Below are 22,883 nucleotides of genomic sequence, written 5' to 3' on the forward strand. Positions count from 1 at the left end.
CCTCACAGTGGATGTGAAGGATTTGTATACGTGTATTCCACATGATGTAGGGATTGAATGGGTGAGCTTAGAAAAATGGTGCTACTAAAAATGAGATTGCATTGGTTATCGAACTACTTGAGATTATACTTTATAATAATTTCTTCATGCTTGGTAACAACTTCTACTTACAAAAAGTAGGAGTTCCTATGGGTTCCCCATGTGGGGCAAGCATAGAGAATTTAGTAATGGCTCATTGGGAATTGGAATATGTGTTTAAAAATACTAGTCTCAATGACCAAATAGTGTTTTATACACACTATTTGGATGATATTTTCATCCTTCTAAACAGTGATGTTGATACTAGTAGATATGTTTTGGAACAATTTAATGAGTCGACTCAATTCTTACATTTCACTTCCACATACGACACAGAAGCAATAGTGTACTTAGATGTTTGGTTAGCTAAGAATAAAGAATTGGGTAGTTTTATGGCTAAAATTCATAGGAAAAGCACATTTTCTAATTCATTTTTACATTTCTCAAGTTGCCATCCGTATCACCAGAAGCGTTCAGTCATCAAGGGTCAGCTGGTGAGAGCTGCATGTACAGTGAGTCAGGATATAGATTTTGCACATGAGTGTCACATATTGAAATGTATGTTTCTACACCGGGGTTACCCTGAGACTTTGATAGATAACCTGATTGATGAGGTTAAACACAAGAGACTGAACAGCATGTATAAACCCATATTGGGTGTTAAACAAATTTTAACTGAGCAGGCAGTGATATCTGATGTAATGACTCTTAATAATGTAGATTACACTCCTGTTTTGTCCAGTAATCCCTGTTCAAGTTTTATTACTACATACACTATACATAGTCACATCTGCATTGACATTATCTGGAAAAATTGGGGCTTGTTTAAAACTAATCCCAATATTTGTATTAAAATGAGTGAAAAGCCTAGTGTTATTTTTAGGAGTGGTAACAATTTTAAAAAATTACTCGAACAACAATGACGCATTTACCCTAAAATAACAGGTATGAACAAATGCCAATGTTGCAATTTTTGTAAATATGTGGAAGTGGCGAATGCATTTACAGTGGGAGGTACTCAATTTAGATTAAAATTGAGGTACAACTGTAATTCAAAAATGGTAGTTTACTTGGCTAAGTGCCAATGTTGTCCTGCATTTTAAATTGGCTAAACGGAGTGGAGGCTCCGTGAAAGAATTTATGAGCATCAATATGCTATTAGTAGGAAGAAGCAGGACAATACCTTAGCCAAGCATATCCAGGGATATAATGAACATAGTTTTAAATTTTTGGTCATTGACCAGGTTTATTATGACATCAGGGTGGCCCTTTACCTTTACAACTGGAGGTACTAGAGTTAGCCTGGCAGATTAGATTAAATGCATATAACTTCCCAGGCTTGAACGAAACTTGTTCCCTAAGTAGTATTTTAAAATTAAAGACTCTAAAGAGATGAATGAGAGCCACTGTTGGTTCAGTATTTATGTAGTACTTATTATATGTTTACTATGTATGTATTTATAATTAGTGTCTTTAATATTTTTATTTTTTTTTTATTTTTTACATTTCTCATTAATGACTATAAGCTGGTTTTAGTGATACATTTTTATATGAGTATGTATACTTTCTTATAGAAAAGTATTTAATCAGTGTGCCTTTAAGGAAGTGGTAATGTAAGTTTGTTTTATTCCGATTGGTTAATCGGTTACACCTGAGTATATTTATACAAGTTTTGAATGTCCATACTGTTTTCTTTCTTGCACATCGTGCAAATGAAAAGCACTTTAAATAAATTTAAGTTAATCAAAGGTTTTCTTTGTTTTGTTACTTTGGCAAGTAGCTGTGACCGATTTCTACCCTGTTTGGTCGTTCACTGTGCTTTTAATGGTTATCTCTTTCTCAACTCTTGTTTGAATACCAAACCTATGATCTTGATGGTAGAAGTTTAAATATTTGGTATCTTTCACCTCAACAGTATGTATTAAATTAAAGGAATGAATCCATTTTTTAATCATTTTTGCTGTAGGATTAAGCCTTAGTGCTCTTTTGTTGGTGGTTTCTGAATTATCAATGATACAATTAAAGTCACCTCCTAATATAAGGTTACCTTTCTATGTATTCATAATAAAATCTAAATGCTTTTTAACAATACTTGTCCCCATATCAGGAAACCAGTAGATGTTAACCAGATCCCAAATCCTGCTATTAAATTTTAATATAACTAATGAAAGAAGCCCATCTTGCTCTTCATGTTTATATATTATCTGAGGATTAATAATATTGTTCTTCTAAAGAATCATACCCCCCCCCCCCCCGGTTTTATATTTTATATGAAGAATGGGCCACAGACCAAAAATTTCCAGTGTTCCAAATATTTTTTCATCTGCTTTAAAGTGGGTTTCCTGCAAAAATACCACCGTGCTTTATTATTATTCAGATATCTCAACAAGTTAGATCTTTTCCTTGGATTATTTAACTGATTGACATTTAAAGACAATAATGTTAATTCCATTTAACTACTATAAAGAAAATTGAATTTGGGTTTAATTTTAGTTGTTAGAATCCAACAATACTCCACTCCACAAAAATATATAAGTATTTAAATGTTTATTTAGTAAAAATAACTTGAAAATAGTTATTATTGAAAATTTAAAGAATAGTGAGTCAGGCCAATACGAAAAAGAAAACAAAAATAGAATATGAAGTAACTTAGTCATAAAAGTATTAATTGTTAACATCATGCATGGAATTATCAAAATTCCTAGTCTAATATATATGCTAATATCCATTTGACTACTTTTCACAATGACAGACTATGTCATAAAGAGCTCTACAGGATTATAAACAAATAAAGACTTTTTGAAGTAAATAGAAAAACAACTAATGATACAGCTTGAATACCTAGGAAAGAAACTAACCAACTATAAACTACTATAATAATTTGTGAAAGAATGCCCTACTAAGTTTATCCTCATACCTAACCTTAGCTTGCAAACATATGCATTTATACTTTTACTCCTAATACAGACCCGTTTATATCATTCTACAGGATAAACACACAAGAACTCTAATGCTTGATAAAACTAATGTTCAGGGGACATCGCATCATTTCACTTTAAGAACAAATGAAATACAATAAAGATATTTGAAATCCATATGCAAGTAACTAAGAAACATAAGCTGCATGTTCAAATTACAGTATATATAGACCGAGAGCTAAAATTCTGAAAAAAACTAGTAAGACCTTCTGTAAATAATTAAATGTATAAAAGAAAACCTACTATACTTCTATGTTAATTCTAAATACACTGGTAGATTGATTGGCATACCTTACAGATGTGCTGTGGATATGTGGTATGTAGTTAAGCTTAATTTAAAGCAAAGGTGATGCCAGAAATGTATATATAAAACAGTTTCCCAATATGACTGATAGTTATTAATACCACTTATGATTATAATCACACATGGTTGAAGTTTCTTATGTGAAACATATATATATATATATATATATATATATATATATATATATAGTGTTTAACCATATTAAAACATAATTCACCTGCTAAATACTGTCAAAGCAGTGTGGTGATACAGTAAATGTTCATAAATAAAAATAATTATCATTTTAAGCAGTTCTATTTAAATATGTTTTAAAAATTTTCTTATGGAGAGTTAAAGTCCGATACCAATCAAAGAAAATGAAAACTAGTTTTAAGAATTCACCCAAAAGTTGCTTTTTATAATATATAAAAGAGCTATAACTTATTTGGTGACAGACAGCATGGACACATGCATAGTGTATTGAATCAGAAACCTACCCAGCATACTATGGGCAAGATAACTAGGACAATTTTGTCTATAAATTTCAAGTGATCAGGAAATAGATAATTACCTATGGAACCACCTTCATCTTATAGATATTATAATGATACTGAGGAGGGATATTGGATATTCATATAGGTGTGGCACATTACTACAAAATTACCTGTGTGGACATTAAATAGTGAGAAGATGGTTAGTCACATCCATCTTGAGGGTGATATGCCATCAATTAAGCTAATGCAACTGATAAATGTCAGAAGTCACCATTTAAATACATCCGATGTCGGTATGCAAAACATTGACATCCAAACTCACAAAATGTTGACATTACTTATTAATATATTAAGAAAAACAAAATAGAGTCCCACCAGTAGGAAATTTGTTCTATATTGAGCCCAAGGAAGTTCAACTTCTTTATATGCTGGCTTCTGGAGACAACAAGAACTGTGAGATACCAAACTACAAAGTGTATGGAGGGAATTCTACTTACTACATCAGTAACAATGACAATCAAATTTTAATTACTCATATAGTAAAGGCATTGGCACTTCTAATAAAGACACATCACTCAATATAGCATTACAGATAGCTGTCAGACAGTGGTTAAGATCATATGTGTAGAAAGAATAGTTAATTTCTTAAAAAAGCACATAATCACTGATTGTATATTGGATTCAAAATGAAATAGTCTGGGTATAGTGTCTTAAAAACTGAATCAAATTATGTTTATACTTTAAAGTAAATAAATGTTAGTAAATGGAAAAAAAATCTGGGAAATCATAACTGTTCCCCAAAGTTGCAGAACTTAAATAAAAATATAATAATTTCATAACTGCATATGTAATCCTTGAAAAAGTATCACTTTAGCCTTTCAGCTTTTATATATACTGACAAAACAGCATTTATTTTGTAGTCATCCACCTTCAAATTGTACATCAGCAAACTTTATATAATTAAGATACTACTTAAGTTACATTAGCTGGTTCATTTGGAGAATACGAAGCCTCACAAGCCACTGAAAAGGGAAGACCATCATAGTAAAGGGACCTACGACTTCCTGTAACCACTACTGACAAAGAAAGCAGCAGCTCCACAGTTGCTGATGAAAGAAACCAATCACTATAAAATCTCATGGAGAAACTTGAGGTAAGTGGAAAGCTTCACCTCTTCTGTCTTTGAAAAGCACATAGAACACTGAAACAGACTTTTATTCCCCCTGATCTTTAAACAGCCTTAGAGATGAAACCAAAATGAAACTATTAAAATAATGGCCTAGATGTAGCATTAACAGCATAATCCAACAGATACTCTATAGCTACAAAGCTTCATACTAAAACCACCTCTTACAACCAAGTCATGGCCTGTACATAACCAATAGCACTGAACAACTACACAATAAAGAAACTATTAAAGTGAATATCAAAGATTTCTCACAACATCAACTAAACAGAAAATTTAATATGAACCACATTATAGAATTGATTCAATCAAAATGAGCAGCCCAAAGGGCTCTATCTAATACTATAACCAATAAATAAAATAAAAGACCACTGAAAATTCTAAGAAGGTATTAGTAAGACAAAACAAAAACATTACCTGTGAGGTATGTTTATATGATGAGTAGCTGAATGTTATTAGATGGTGAAAATTAACTTGTGTAATTCATATGATATGCTAGAATAGATACTATGTACATTAGATGAAAGTGCTTTAAATAAGTCATTTGGAAGTTGATGCTTTGAGAGATTTAACAATATTCATAGTTGTAGAATCAGTCTTTTGTTTCTTCTTTTTAAAGTCAGACCAATAATTTTTTCCAGAAGATCTTTACAGAGAGCTAGAAGATTAGTCCATATCTTCAGGGATATAAGTTATATTTTTATTTCTGATGAACAAAGAAGCTTCTTCTATGTCGATAAATATTCTTATTTCAGTAGATAGATGAATTTTTAATCTGGCTGAGTAAATAATTTGAGTTTTGATGTTATTTTGTTTGAGGAACTTGATGAAGGGCCAGATTTCTTCCTCATGACTATGACTTTTGAAGAATAATCATTATCAAATCAAATTGGATTCTGTTTAAACTTCAAAAGAGCTTCCCTCCCGACAGAATTTAGAGCAAAGTCTTTGTCTATATAAGATAGTACTTTTACTATGATAAATCTTGGTGTGGATGAAGCTGCCAATGTTGGTGGTTTAGCTATGGCTGTGTGAGCCCTTTCAATGCCATAGGAAAAACTTTCCTGCAAGCCCAAAAACTTAGGGATCCAAGAGTTTAAGAAAGTAATCATATTGTCACCTACAACTTTCTCTGTAAGGCAAAAAATTCTGATATTGCATCTTCTCTTACAATTCTCAAGGTCATCAATTTTGTTAAAAAGCCAAGTGTTTTGTTTGAGAAATAAAGACAGTTTGAGATTCCTCTTCTTTCAGTTTTCCATTTATATCATTTAGTGAGGTTTCTATGTCAGATAATTTAGTTTGATGTTGCTGAAGTATTTCCTTAAAGACATCAGTTTGCTTAAGGCAATTTTCCCTGAGAGTTTCCAGGTTTTCCTGAAAGCCATCCACTTTTGAAGACAGTTCTTACAGAGTGGATGCTACTAAGTGTAAGTCCTTCCTCAAGGAAGCATTAGTATGAAAATGTTTTGACCTGTTCCTTTCAATTAGTTTGGTAGTCTCCTGATAATATTTGACAGGAAAATTTGTTGTAAAGTTCTTCAAATTTGAAAAAGATAATAACTGGACGATTATTAATATATCTGAAGAAAAATTATAAGAAAAAGTAGAATTTTCCCTGTATTTGGAAGTATATTCTGCAGAGTTCTGAAAATGTGCTGTCTTCAGTTGGCCATCTTGGCTTTGCCCCATATAGTTATTAATTCTGACCTTATTTGAGTGTAATTTTTTTCCATTATTATAACTTTTTTGAGCACAACTTGAGTATGAAGACATTAACCTAAGATTTTATTTACTTTTTATTTGTATTTGTTTTCCAGGGTAGAGAACTGATCTCGATGGACTTTCTTCATACTCAGCCTGTAAGTGGTGTCTGGTTAAGACACTGGCTCAAAGTCACTCAGTTAGGGAATGGAGGCTGAGGGAATAAATCCTTACACTACATTGAATTTAATTGTATTATGATATGACACCCCTTAAGTTGTTTCTACTTTGATATCATTATTTAGTGAATCTAATTTAGTTGCTTCCAAATCAAGTAGGTTAACACATCTCTCTACTAATTGTGAAAAACCTCGTAAAGTTATAGTACCAAACAAGGACTGAGCAAGACAGGAGCCTGCTGTTGCAAAAGACCAGTTAATTTAAGATAATTAAAATCACCCAGCAGGATGCTTGGCTGTTTTTATGCTTGGCACTCTGTAGCATGAAATTAAGCATGTTTCTTGTAGATCTAATAATGACTGCTGTCACAATGTCAAAATAACCATTTGTAAAGGTAGTACTGGATTAGTTTCTATCACTGGAGAGCAATAATATTCTATCCTCCCTATTGTTTTCTTATCTATATTTATAGATTGTATGTCCAGGAATGATTACATTGCTACTATTCCAAGATTCAGTAATTACTATAACATCTAAGTTTTCTTCTCTCACTAAAGATTGGGGCTCATTGTGTTAATATCCAGTGATACTAGCATTGAAGAAGTAACAGTTCAAAAGTTACTAAATCCTGTCCTTTTTCTCTACTTTGCTGGGTTGTTTCACTAAAGAAATAAAGTAAACTTTCTGAAAATGTTCCTGCTCCACAATAACTTAGATGTAATCCATCCCTGGAAAACATCTCGTTGTAATATATAAGGTCTTACCAATACTATAGACCATACAAAGACAAGGAAGCCGTGTTTTAAAATATGGACTTTCATGTACAGATAGTCATTCCATTTTGCACATGGGATTACTTCACGAAATGTGACCATAATATTTTGATTTCCAGGAGTTCTAGAGTGTGTAGTACAGCATTCCTTAAGTGATTTAGAGGTATACTGCCTAAGTTATTAATGCCCACATGTATGAAAATATGATCATGTTTTTCCTACCTTTTAATAGATTCAATAATAAAACTAGAATTTCAACCAAAAAATCACCTGCTATTAATAACACTCTTTTATACTTGTATCTGCTCATTTATTTATTAATGAAATCATCTAGTGCTTTATCATGGAGGCATGTAATCTGTCTATAGTACTGTTTTGTATTTGTGTATGTTCAATATTGACTGTTCAGTGTATTAGACATTCAGACTTGGGGCTCCCAGGAGCCATTTTAGAGTTTGCCAACCATTAAACCAGGAATATAAGCAAAATTTCTATATCATTTATCTGTCAATAACAAAGTTTAACAGAACCAATTTCCCTAATATGTTTAGGAAGAGAATCTCGTAATATTGTTGCTCTGTGAAAAAAATATCTGCTGTTAACTGTTGTTTTAATATATAGCAGTAACACATATAGATTATTAGTCCTGGTGTTAATACTATACCCCAGAAATGTAACACAAAGAAAGGCTGCCAATGCTTTATTTCTTAGTGATTTGTACAGAAGAATCAAGTCATGTCTGAAAAGCCTATAACTAACTGAATACAGGGAAAGCATCTCCAATCTGTCTTTGTAACCAGTTTTTTTTTTAATTCACTTACTTGTCTAATAACCATCTTCTGGATTCTCTCAAGTCTATTGTAACAAAAGAACCCACAGTATTCCATAACAGGCCATATGGTAAAGGTGAAAAGCAGAATGAAGGTTTCTTTCACTCTACCACTGACACTCCTCAAGATGTTTTTTAAAAGACTATTACATTTCTTCAGCTCTGCCTTGATATGATCATCAAAATCCAAAGCATAGTTACCATATATCTTCAATCTTTAAAAAAAACTTGAGATCATTATTTCATTATTCAGAGCATAAGACTAATGTTTTTTTTCCAGAGGCAAAATGCATCACATTGTATTTTTGCCATTAAATCATATTCCATTTTAAGTGACCCACTTAAATAAAATGTCTAAATAATGTTGCAATTTATTATGATCAAACATATTTGTAGCTATAGCCTCCACTTTAGTGTCATCGTGAAATTTACTTAACCAGGTGCTATCATATACTGTGATCTCAGACATCAACAGTCCAAATAACATGGGATGAAGAACATGTCCCTGGAGGATCCCCAGATCAACTTTCTTGTTTTTGAAAAGGAATTCACTATTCTTACTCTAAATTTCCTTGCTACAGGCCAACTGGCTTTCCAGCATGCAGTGTAGATATTCATATTGCATTTTAACATATCATCAAGGATTTTATCATGGGGACCAAAATCAAAGGTGTTCATCAGATCCAGGTAAACAGCATCATTAACAAGGTTCACATCAATTGAGCAACAGATACAGATGTTATAAAACTGGATAAGATTACTCAAACATGATGACATTGTGAAGAAGCAATGTTGATATATATCAGCCCTTTGCCCCTCTGGAGCAGACTACAAATTGCTCGCTCAAAACATTTACTTAATATTAAGATCAAACTGATAGGTCTGTATTTGTCCAGTGATTGTTGTAAATTTCCTTTAGATACTGAGACAACAACTACTTCCTTTCATATGTTGAGAACCTATCAATCCTCCAGTGATTGTTAAAAGAATACTTGAAGAAATGATACCAAGCCACTAGCCATACCAGAAAGAAAATATCCATTTAAAACATTGGCCAACAACCCAACACCTTTGAAACTATCTCATACGGGATGTTCAGACAAGCATCAGATGTACTACCTATCTTATAATTATAATCATTATGGACATTTAAAGGTATATATCATTATATATTGGTTGTATATTTCAACAAACACACATATCTACATAAACACACATATCTATACCATCTATATTTATGTCTACTATATAGCTATGTGTGTGTGTGTGTGTGTGTGTGTGTGTGTGTGTGTGTGTGTGTGTGTGTGTGTGTGCATGTGTGTGTGCGTGTGTGCATGTGTGTGTGTGTGTGTGTGTGTTTGTGTGGTGTATAAAACTATTTTCAGATGGCTCATGGCTGGGAAGGCTGCTGCAGGGCTAGCCACTTGGCGGTGTAAACCTTGGCTATAGATAATTGCCATTGAAGAAGTAACATCCTGACACCATGTGCAAAAATGGCAAAAAAGGGGATGTGGATGGATGGATGAATGGCTGGGAAGGAAATGATTTTCATCAGGTGAGTGATCCCTTGAATTTTGTATTCTGTTTATATTTTATTTTAGCTGACAAGGTTAATATAGCATTTATAAGACCAGGAGGCAAAACTTCTTTATGATGATGAAGTTTTGGAGTCTGTGTTTACACACTGAATGGTAGCATCACCATACGGCATTACATCATAAATGCTGTTCACCTAATATGGAGGGCTGCTAATTATATATACCAAGTCTGAGATCACACTACAGTGGGGAAAGGGCAAATTTCCATATCCCTACCATAATGCAATCTTAGTCTGAATGGCTCAATGAACAGCACGTTCGATGACATATGCTGTTAGATGATGTTATCTTTCGATGGATAAACATAGACCTGAAGTTTTGTGTATTGATCCATTTGTAAGTTCTCCAGGCATTTTATATATATATATATATATATATATATATATATATATATATATATAGACACTCCATACCTATCAAAATTTTGGTCTGTTCCTCATAAAATATGTGGGTTTCTGGTAAATTACTGGGATGATCTGAGGAATGAAATCATTAAATAATGACACACATTTGAGTTTCAGACTTAATATCCTTTAGAAAATGCATTTTAACACAAACCTTGTTATTCTAGCGACTTTCTAAGTTTATAACAGCGATATATAAAATCTGTTCCTATTTTTGGGCTTTTGTCTCCCCATTATGTAAAGCTTTGTCGAGATTTCTAAACAAACACACACACACATATATGTATATACATATATCTATATATATATATATATATATATATATATATACATATATATATATATATATATACATATATATATATATATATACATATATATATATATATATATATATACATATATATATATATATATATATATATATATATATATATATATATATATATATATATATATATATATATATATATATATATATATATATATATATATATATATATATATATATATGTATGTATATATATATATATATATATATATATATATATATATATATATATATATATATATATATATATCAGCAGACCCCAGATGCAGCATTGTAATCTGCTAAAAATTCCTTTTCACTTTCGGTACCTCGTAGGGCATTTTTTCCTTCTTAGCATGCTAATTTACAAGGTTATAAAACATGGTCACTGCCCCCCCCCCCCAAGAGTGAAATTGCTGATGCAAGACAACACTTATGTACTCAAAAGTGTACACGACAACAATTTCTCTCTAGCTTGTTTGTGTCTTTCGGCTTTTCCTGGTTAGGGCTCGCCACAGTGGAACTCCGGTCTGCTAATGACTGGTAGTGGATTTTTACGTACCGGGTTACCAGCCCTGACGCACAACCTTCAATGAAGGCACGCCCCATTCATGTATGCCTCCACACAGAAGATGCTCTAGCTGAGAATCGAACGGGACAACGTCTTGCTATAAGGTGACAATGCTACCGCAGCACCACCACCGCATGCTGTAGATGAGACAGCCTTCTCTAGACTGGGACCTGCTGCCTGGAATCACCTGCCTACTGACATCAACAATGCAGAAAGCATTAAAAACTTCAAAGATGTACTTAGAGTATTTCTGTACTGAATCTACTGGCAACTGCTACAATGACAATGGTTAGGTAACTTACTATCTATCCTATATCACTAATAATAGAATGCATATAAGAAACCTTTCTCATACTCTTATTGTATTATAAATAATTGAATACATTTAAGAAACATTTTCTCAGCTTCTTATTGTGGCCTCTTACATACATATATTACACATGTAGACATGAGTTTAAGTATTATATGTATGATTGCACTGTATTTTATGCATACCTTAATTTTTGTTTTGCATATTTTTTTTTTTTTCATTTTCCCTCAATGAACTCTGAATTGATATTTTAATCTTACCCATATCTGCAATGAATCTTGCAATTATGTTCTGAATTTTGTGGTGTATTCTTTCTAAATATAATGTTGTTGATTAGAAAGACAGTGATGAATTTTCTGCTCATTGAGCTCAGGTTGTAGCTGAAAGAGCCAATACACCAGTCCACTTACCCATGAATAAATAGTAACTAATTAACTAAAAACACATCCATATATATATATATATATATATATATATATATATATATATATATATGTACACACACACACACACACACACGCACACACACACACACACACACACACACACACCCACGCATGTATGTGTGTGTGTGTGTGTGTGTGTGTGTGTGTGTGTGTGTGTGTATATTTATGGTCCCCCTACTATTTACCAAATTTACACTTACCCAAAATCCAAAAACCAGAGATAACCCCACCAAAACATTAATACACCAAAGTAACGAACCACCAATAATTTTAACAGGGCAACTAACCACTTGGCCACCAGGATGAACTGCACCTTTTTCCACAGTATAGGACAATCTCAGAGTTGGTATATTTATTCAGGGGGGCAATAGGGGTTTCCATTTACAAGGGTTTAGGTTGGTTTTGTTGTTTTTGTTTCATGTCCTGGTGGCCATATGGTTAGTTTCCCTGTTAAAATTATCAGCGATTAGTTGCTTCGGTGTATTAACATTTTGGTGGAGTCATCTTTGGTTTTTGGATTTTGGGTAAGTGTAAATTTGGTAAATGGTAGGGAACCCATATATATATATATATATATATATATATATATATGTATATATATATATATATATATATATATATATACCTATATATATATATATATATATATATATATATATATATACATATATATATATATATATATATATATATATATATATATATATATATATATAAAAACTAAGAAATGAACTTTGTGACAATAACAGTATTCAAAGGCTAGTAAATCACACCAACAACTCTTGTAGTACTTTAGTGCTTTTGTCTTATTTATCAAGACTTCTTCAGAAAGACATGTTTCATAACTGTGAACAACCTTTTTCACTTTGTTTAAATACATTAGTTCTAGCAGTCCATTTAAATTAACAACAGTTACTTTCCAATAGTAAAGTGTGAACAGGCAAGGTGCTGTGTGCATTTTCATTGACATAACAATCGTAGTTAGATAAAGTTAATTGGTCAGACAGTAATAGCCATGTAGTACCATATTGAAATGGTGCCGTGTGCAAAAAAAGGGGAGGGCAGGAAGGCTGAGAGTCGTATTATGAAATCTTTTCTGTTTTTGCCCTTTGGTTTGATACAACATGGAGGAAAGGTAGATTTTCCAGGTTTTTGTGAACCTTGGGGATTCCGAAAAAATTTCCAAGGCTGGATGTCATGATCTGCATGAAGTCTTTTTCGTCTTGAGAGATCTCATCCCTGAGATACAGTTCTAATAGTAGGTTGTCAATTTGTTTAAAGTTTTGTTGTACCTGATTGATGTTGACCTTTTCATAGAACTGTTTTTTTAGAATCCCCAACGTTCACAGAAACCCTGAAAATCCACCTTTCTGTCATGTGGTATCGAACCAAAGGACAAAAACATAAAAGATTTCACAATACGTGGACTACATTCTCAACCCCATCATACAGAACAGCAAATTCTACACCAGAGACTCATGGGCCTTCCTAAATGACATCTCTGAACTAAGGCTGGATGGAGGGGAATATTTACTGGTCACCCTAGATGTAGAAACACTCTACACAAACATCCTCCATGCCAAAGGACTGACACTTACCAGACAGTACCTGAACAGGCACTCCAACCAAAGCAGGGCTAAGATTAATACTGTATGCAGGTTAACAGAAGCAGTATTAAGAAATAACTTCTTTCAATTCAATGGGAAGATTTACCACCAACAGAAAGGGGTAGCCATGGGGTCCAAAATGGCCATGGCATATGCGAACTTAGTCCTCAGTGCCTGGGAAATGGATAAGGTTGAATAGCTACCCGAGTTCAACAACACCATAATGTACAGGTGTTATATTGATGATGTCTTTTTTGTCTGGAAGGGGGACAGACTTTCTCTGAGCAATTTTCTGGAAACCCTTTTCCAGAGTCTGGACTTCCTGACCTTCACAGTAGGACATATTGGAACCACCACTCAATTCCTGGATATCCACCTCACTATAGACCCATAAAGTGGACAGTTTGACTCAAACATCTACCGCAAGCCCACTTTCCGGAATAACTATCTAGAGTTCAGCAGCCAGCATCCCCATTTCATGAAAAAGAATATTGTAAAAGGACAATTCATCCGGTTATCCAGACTCACTTTTAGGGACAAGGTTTTCATCAAGGAAGGTTTTTACCTCAGAAATTTGTTCTTAGAAAGGAAATACCCAGAGTGCTTAGTGGACATCCTGTTCCAGGAGATCATACAGCACAAACACTCCAGGTACCCACTGATCCTGGAAAAGGGATTCACAGCAAGGGCACAGAACGGACTGAACAAAAAGGGCTAGGTGGCGAGTTTCCCCCTTCCAATGTCCATGGATATGTTTGGAATCAGAGGGGTCCTCACCAACAATTGGGACCTCTTGGAAAGAGAAAAAGGTCTGACAAAGTTACTTGGGACATCCCCGAACTTCTGTTTCAAACAAACCTCTTCTTTTGGTGGTGCGTTTGAGAGGAATAAAAGCCCATCCCCACAGAATGAAGTATTGACAGAACCTGGAATGTCTGACTGCGGCAAGTGTGTCACCTGAGTACACATACAAAAAGGCAACAACATCACCTTCCTGCACTGCAACAGAACTGTCCGTCTACATGACCACTATGATTGCAACACAAAAAATGTGGTCTACTGTGCTTTCTGTGAACATTGCGGGAATTTCTATATCAGCAAAATGAACAGAAAGCTTAGTAACAATATTAAAGAACACATGGCAGCAATACGCAAACAGGATAGTTTTAATGCCTTGGCTAAACACAGCACTATTTGCCCAGACTTCACAGGATTCAAATTCACAGTGCTGGAAAAAATAACAGAGTTTGTAAGGGGACATGGACATATTCCTGCAAGTCTGGGAATTAAAATGGCAGATAGAACTGAGAGCTGATGTTGATCCAGGTCTCAATGAAAGCCTGAACATTAAATGTGCACTTAAATGGTATAGAGATTGAAATGTGATAGGGATTGAAAGTTTGACAATTGTGCAAGTGGACTTAATGTGTTTCCTCTCTCCCTTACTCAACGTTAACCTGTACATCAAATGTGCGCTTAGAAGGTATAGAGATTGAAATGTGATAGGGTTGGAACAATTGTACAAGTGGATTTAATGTGTTAATGGATTTACAACAGTGCAAGTGAATATAATGTGTTTCCTTGTGTTCTGACTTTTGTCTCCCCCCCCCCACATGCTACCAGTCACCAGACTAGCCCCCACTGACCCCCCCACGCCTCGGTCTCACTTCTCACGCAGCCATTCAAGGGGTGGTACCATCCAAACCAGCCTACGGGTGGTACCATCCGCATTGACCCAGTCTTCTGGGACTCCCAATTATACATATTCTCCTACCCATCAAACCCCAGCTCAACACTCCGTGTCCTGGGTGGCCTCCAAATATCCCCCCCTCAAGTCCACACCACATTCCTCCCACTCCCCCCTCTGATGGCATACCCATACATTTCTCTACACACACTGATATCCAAGCATAATAGGACTCTTCACCTGACTCCTCCACAATCGTCCGTGCCCTTCTTTGCTTACCTTTGGCAGCACGGACTCATAAGTTATGCAAAGAAACTATACCTAATTTCTGGGTCATCCGATCAGGGACAAACCAATCTGGGGATTAATATTAGAATTATCACAGCATGACACTTATCCTTCCCACCCCCCCCCTTTTTTTTTCACACGGCACCACTTGCACACAGCACCACATGGCTTTTACTGTCTGACCAATTTACCTTATGTAACTGCGATTGTTATGTTAATGAAAATGCACTCAGCACCTTGCCTGTTCACACTTTACTATCGGAAAGGAACTGTTGTTAATTTAAATGTACTGCTAGAACTAATGTATTTAAAGGACCACTACGGGCAAATGATTAAAAAACATATTTTTTCTCTAGTCATGAATTTCTGTACCTCTCAAAGCTACTTGCCACAAAATAAGTATTCATTCTTAATTTTATTTTATTTTTTATCCCTGTCTGCCCTCATGGGGGCAGACATCCTGATGAGAGTTTTTTCCATTGATCAGCTAAATCTGTCCCAAAATGCAGTACAACAGCCCTGATTGTGAGGAAAAGTAGCCCTACCATTTGTTGTCGGATTAGACTTCCATTCACTTACAATGGGAAACTTGAAAAAAAAATGCCAAGTTTAAGAGTCTGTGTCATTGACTAGTCTGCATTGGATTTTACATATGTTGTTCTCAACAATGTACTACACATTCTCTGAAAAAAACTTACAAAAGTGCCAACAAATTACTGAAATAAAAAATACTTTTTACAAAGAGCAGTTTTGTTAGTTGCAGTTCCTGACCAAGTAACTCGTCCCACCTCCCTTCCTTCAATAAGCCAGAAACTCACATTTCCAGCTTGCTTAGGTTCTGCTAATTAGTCAACTTTGCATGACAATAGACAAAAACAAATCACAGCCTAGTGTGCCACTGAAACTCTTCCTTCATATGATTCTTTACTCATGACTTTTGACTAGCACTCTCTCAAGAATTAGAAGTTAAGAAAATATCAATCCACAGTTTAGGCCAATATATCATTTTTTTAAAATATGCCCAGTAATATATTTTCTTTTACATTTTCTTCAAATACAAACACAAAGTTCTCTTATTGTTGCCCTCACTTTGTTTACCCAGCTGTGTGCTGATCTGTATTTGTAATGTTTCTCTATATGCTGTATTCTATCTACAGTGTCCAGATGAATGTTTAAAAAAACTGTAAATAAATGAAGTAAAAAAACTAAACTAATAGTTCTGGCAGAGTATTGATATATGACTACATACAGCATACTGTCCAGGACTCGTTTATCAAAAATGCAGTACTAAATAGTCAAATAACAAAGATGCTTGGAGTGAGCATGTGCATATCCAAAGGCAGTGGAGTACAATGGGATACACACTGTGGAGGTGACAAAGTTAATGAAAGCAGGTGTGCTCTTTACTTTCAAATAATTAAAATGGAAAAATCAACATAAGACTGAATGGCAGACATTATGTCTATAGGAAATTGATGTAAGCTAAATGACAGCAAAACACAAGTCACTGGGCAACACAAAAGGCATACGTCCAAAAGGCGAAACAACAATGACCCCCATTGCTTATGATACAAAAGGAGAGACATCCAAGGAAATGTGAGTTATGCCAATTGAAAGGCAACTGCAGACATAGGGACTCCTATGAAAATGAGTTTGCCTGATTTTTGAAGCAGACAATGGAAGAACAGGTTTGTCAAAGAGTAATAGTTTGGCACTTATGACAGAGGTAGCCATGACCCCCCCACCATGGGCATCCTAATTGTGCTTTCTGTTGCCTTATCATTCATATTACATCAAAGGAAAACCAGGTCATGGTGAGAATGGGTCATGTGTAACTGAAAAATGTATTTTGCTCTGGTTCCAAAATGAAATACACATTTAACAAGTGCATTTAATCAACATCATTCTTGCCAATAGTAAGTATGAAAGTCTAATGTGTGGCATTACTGAATGATTGAAGCATCATTTATTTATCTGGAATTTATGAATATGTACAAGGACATGGCAAAAATACATCAAATCATGCACATTACACAAATCCTGAGACAGTTCAAAGGTATGCATATCCCTCACCTAATGACAAACATGGAGGCATTATAAACCAATATAAAATAAATAACTAATAAATTACTAAATTAAATAAATACTTACATACACATAAAAAGGGCTGTATGTATTTATCTACACACACCAGTTTAGATCTAGGTATACATATCCTATCTATATATCTATATATTTATCTACATGTATACATATGTGTGTGTGTGTGTGTGTGTGTGTGTGTGTGTGTGTGTGTGTGTGTGTGTGTGTATGTATACATATATATATATATATATATATATATATATATATATATATACGTATAGATATAATAAATCTGCCTTCAAACAAAATTGAACTGTATGACAACCACCAGAAGTATATTTACAACTTCAGAAAATGCTCAGAACTAATACTATATAACCACACCTACTCAGACCTGGAGCTTCTAGCCATTTTAATAGCAGAGAAATTTAACTCAAATTTGACACCCTTATAGCCCAATGTTCCCAAAATCCCTATATGCCAACATTCCCAGAACCAACTTACTTCTGTGTAAGCTGCCTCATACTGTCCCAAGAACACGTCTATAAAGCAGTATCCAAGGTTGAGAACACTGCTTTCTTATGCCAGATAACATAACCTGTTGAGTAATGCTGGACCTGAAACAGTGTCTGTCAACCCTCCTGCAAAGGCCATTAAATTTTAGACTCAAAACAGGGTATGTGCCAGATGAATACAGGGCATCACCCTGCACAAGGGCAAGTTGTCAAATGAACCCAGTAAATGTAGACTAACAAATCTGAACAGCCTTTTCTGTAAGGTTATGCAAAGGATCATTATAGAATTAGTAGACAAGGACATTGTCAAACTGCAATTATATTCGATTAAGATCAAGTACTGCCCTCTTAAAATTTTTGAGTTCTTCAAGAAAGTTACTGATGGATGAGCGAAAATCATAAAAAACAATATAGCCAAGTTTTGCCAAGGTATACAATAAAACACACTCCTAGCTAACTGTCAATCCTTACATCAACTGATGGATTGAAAAATGGACCACACTTTATAGAAACCAAGAATTTAGAGTGGATGGATCCATCTCCTCCAAATGACATGTCATCAGCTGTGCTCCACTGTATGCAGTACTTGGAGAAATTTGCACTAGCATTTATTTCTTAGTGGTCAGATATAGTGCTACGGGTTTATGTCTCACAAAGATTGTTGTATCTTCTTCAGCTATCTTAGTTATCTAGCTTCTATCAAACTATCACCGACCCTACTAGAACCCATAAACCCAGCAACAAACAAACTACCTTAGACTGGATACTAGTCAACAATAACCCCCAATCTTACAAAATAGGCATACTTCCTGATGATATTAGTGACCACTCTCTTACCTTTATAACTAGACAAAAGATCACCATTCCCACTCAACTAAACTTTAGAACCACCCAGAACAAAAAGAACCTGAACCTAGGTAACTTTCACGCAGAGCTAAAAGCCTGCAATTGGTCACCCCTAAAATATTTACCTCTCAATGAAGCAGTCTCTTTTTTAACAATACATTCCTAAAAATCCTTGAGCACCATGCCTCCTCTCATACTATTAAAATTAGGAACAAACCTGCTCCCTGGCTCTCAAATGAGACAAGGCAAAAAATGAGACTGAGAAATAAAATCTGGAATATATGGAGAAGTACCAAAGACCCTACTGATCATTTAAACTTTAGACAGCTCAGGAATGCCACTAAAAAAAATCAATATTCCCCGATAAAAAAACTATTACCTTAAATTCCAACAAACCCAATATCTAAACCCACAAAAATTCTGGTCAGGATTAAATAAATTACTCCATCCTGGACAAGCCAAAACACCTACCCTCTCTAACTTGACTCATAATTCTTTTAACCAAATTGCTGATATTTTTAACAATTTTTTTCAGAAACTGTTCAGTCTTTAGCAGATACCTTACCACCTGTTACCACCACTGACTCATCCTTGCCAACCACCATACCCCAAGTATTACAACTGCAGCCTGTCCCAACATCTCTTGTACACTCCCTACTTCTTAAGCTTAAACAATGCACTCCATCAGCTGACCTCCTCCCAGCTGAATACCTTCAAATGGCAGCTGGAGTGCTTGCCTACCCTGTTTCCATCTTAATTAACAGAACCATTACAGAAAGTTCCCTCCCATCCCTCTGGAAATTCTCATATATTATCCCACTGCATAAGGGTAGGAACTCAAATGAACTCTCAAACGTCTGCCCCATAGCCCTACTTTCCCCTTAGCAAAAATTATGGAGAGATGAATTCACCATCAGCTATTTGATCATCTCTTCCAAAACCACCTGCTAGTTGACTGTCAGCATGGTTTTAGGCCTTTCCTTAGTACTACAACTGCTCTACTATCCTTTTCTGACTGCATTAATAAAAATCGTAACAACAGCTTACTGTCCTCAGCCCTCTTTATTGACCTCTCAAAAGCATTTGATATGGTTAATCATCAGTTACTGTTAAACTCACTCAAATCACCTTCACTAGATACCCAGACAGTTAATTGGTTCAAGTCTTATCTAGGAAATAGTCAACAAGCAGTCCTCTGGGAAAATAAACTATCTACTCATCTCCCTTTAACTCTTGGAGTCCTACAAGGCTCTATTCTGGGACCCCTCCTCTTCACTATTTTCATAAATGATCTGAAAATCTCCCTTCCACAAACCACCTGCATACAATATGCCGACTACTTGACATTAATATGTTCAGCCTCCTCACCTGCTGGACTTCATTCAAGTACCCAAGCAGTATTTACCTTAGTTGAAAACTGGTTCCATCAATGCTGTCTCCTCCTAAACCCCAAAAAAACTAAATTGGTACTATTCTCTCCCACTCAGAAGTCTCCTGCTATCAGCTTCACAATTACATCGAATAATGGTACTGTAATAACTCCAGACACAACCACCAAACTTTTAGATGCAACAATTGATCATAATCTAAACTTCGACACACATATCAACCTAACCATTAAATCAGTTAATAAATTTGGTTTCCTCTGCAGACTTAAACCCCATCTCACACCTCTAGCTAGGACTGCTATTGCCCAAACTCATTTAATCTCCACCCTTCTCTATGCATCCCCAGTCTATACCAACTTATCCAAAAATAATCTTCATAAGTTGGAAACAGCCTATAATAACATAGCTAGATTTGCCACTGGTGCCCCTTTTCGAACCCACCACTGCCAAAATCTTAAATTGCTAGGATGGCTGGAATTGCAAAACATACACAAGATCTTATACCATCCCACAGATACACCCATACTCTCTACCCTTATCTGCCCATGTAAAAATCTAACAACCCTTCGATCAGCTAATAAGGTACTAGTAGCTACCCTAAAGTCCAACAACAAATCTGGTGATAGCTTGTTCTCAAACTCTATTGGTAACTCTTGGAACACTCTTCCAACTGAACTAACAGCCCTTTCTTCTACCCCACTTTTCAAGAAGCAATTAAGAATCTTCCTTAAAGCCCAGTGGCTTTGCCCATGCACAAATCCTGACTGACACTTTCTCCCCTAGCAGAACCATTCTTTACTATCTATCTTTAACATACTATTTAAGGTGCTCTGATATTATCTACTAATTCCTACTATAATAGCTCACCTCCTAAGGTTTGGTAAACTGTATAAACAATGCTACCCTCAAAAAAAATTATTTATTAATCCTTTTACTCAAAAATTTTAACTTATTTAGTCGGGTATGTTGGTATGTTACTGTAACAGTACTATATAAATGTTCCTGTATTTGAAATGTTTTACCTGTCTGAAATATCTGTATTGTATATGGTCAAGATTTCTGTCTTATAAATTTTCTTAATGTGCAGCTTTTCTCCCCGGGCCTCTGCTGAAAATGGACATACATCCAGTCAGATTATTACGGTCAACAAATGTAAAATAAAATAAATAAATAAAAATAAATTGATGACAGTAAGCTAATTTCAGTTATTGGCTATACAGTGTACACCTATATTGTCCAAGTGTTTTTTTAAATGAAAATTGATGCTGTCAAAATCAAGAAATTACAGAAAAAAATACAATTACTGTATAATATCATTCTTTAATAAGTACATCAACCCCTGTGACTATTACATTGACAGCATTCCCAGAGAAATCAATGTCTCTGAACTGATGTAAGCATTGAGCATGTATCCACTGCTGTAATAAAGTTTATTATTTCCACTGCGTGGCTTATTATTAAGGACATGGCATACAGATGTGAAGATGTGATCAATCCACTGTATATGGCACTTTTTAATCCAATCTTTGAGTATAGTGCCCCTTGGCATGCTGTTAAAACATTTGGCACAAAATGAAAGTGCACAACTCTTTCTCAACAAGGAAAGCAATGGTATAAACCATATAAAGTACACTTACTGCCTCAAAGGCTGGTCCTGATTTTATTTTCATACCGGTTGCAGAGTGGGAGCCTCTGCCTTAGGATAAGCTGAGTGTCTTTCTGTATCCATCTACACAGATCTACTGTACATCTGCAACTTGAATGTTCACATAAACATTTGCTCACAAAAAAAAAAATATGATTAAAAGACAGATTTGTAGCACACAGCATTACAGTTTGCAAGAATCTCATTCATCTCCACATAAAACAAAGAACTACTATTCCTCCACTCAGTTAAAATTAGGATGAGTAGATCAGAAACTGCAAATTCTTCCAATGAGTAGCGACCATGCCCCACATGGGAAGGGGTTTACATGTACATGTTTTGCCTGCTATAAGTTATATGAAAGGGGACATTACAAGGGATAAAAATCACTTCATGGAAATTCTTGTCTAGGCTTCTATAGATCCTGTCTCTGGTGCTTACTAATATGGGGGAACATAGTAGCACCCCCACTGTGACATCTTGCGTACAGAGAGACACAAAGTCATAAATTACCTCGATCTGCAGGCAGAAATGAGAGCCATGTGGAAGAAAGATACTCAGACAGTTCCAATAGTAGTAGGAGCAACAATCGTATTTAGATATGTTACCAATTCTTGTAACACCATATGAACTGAAGGAGTCATTACTGGGCACATTGCGGGTGCTGTGAAGAGCACT

At 34.9% G+C, this 22,883-nt stretch overlaps 1 protein-coding gene across 1 annotated transcript in view; it reads left to right on the top strand.

Moving 5' to 3' along the window:
* Positions 1-22,883, top strand: part of LOC122802678 (cytidine and dCMP deaminase domain-containing protein 1-like) — a 1,178,769-nt gene that overhangs the window by 859,030 nt on the left and 296,856 nt on the right. The gene's annotated exons all lie outside the window — the stretch shown is intronic.

This window comes from Protopterus annectens, chromosome 5.part0 (genome assembly GCF_019279795.1).
Source record: "Protopterus annectens isolate FY-2018-M chromosome 5.part0, PAN1.0, whole genome shotgun sequence".
Taxonomy (NCBI): domain Eukaryota; kingdom Metazoa; phylum Chordata; order Ceratodontiformes; family Protopteridae; genus Protopterus; species Protopterus annectens.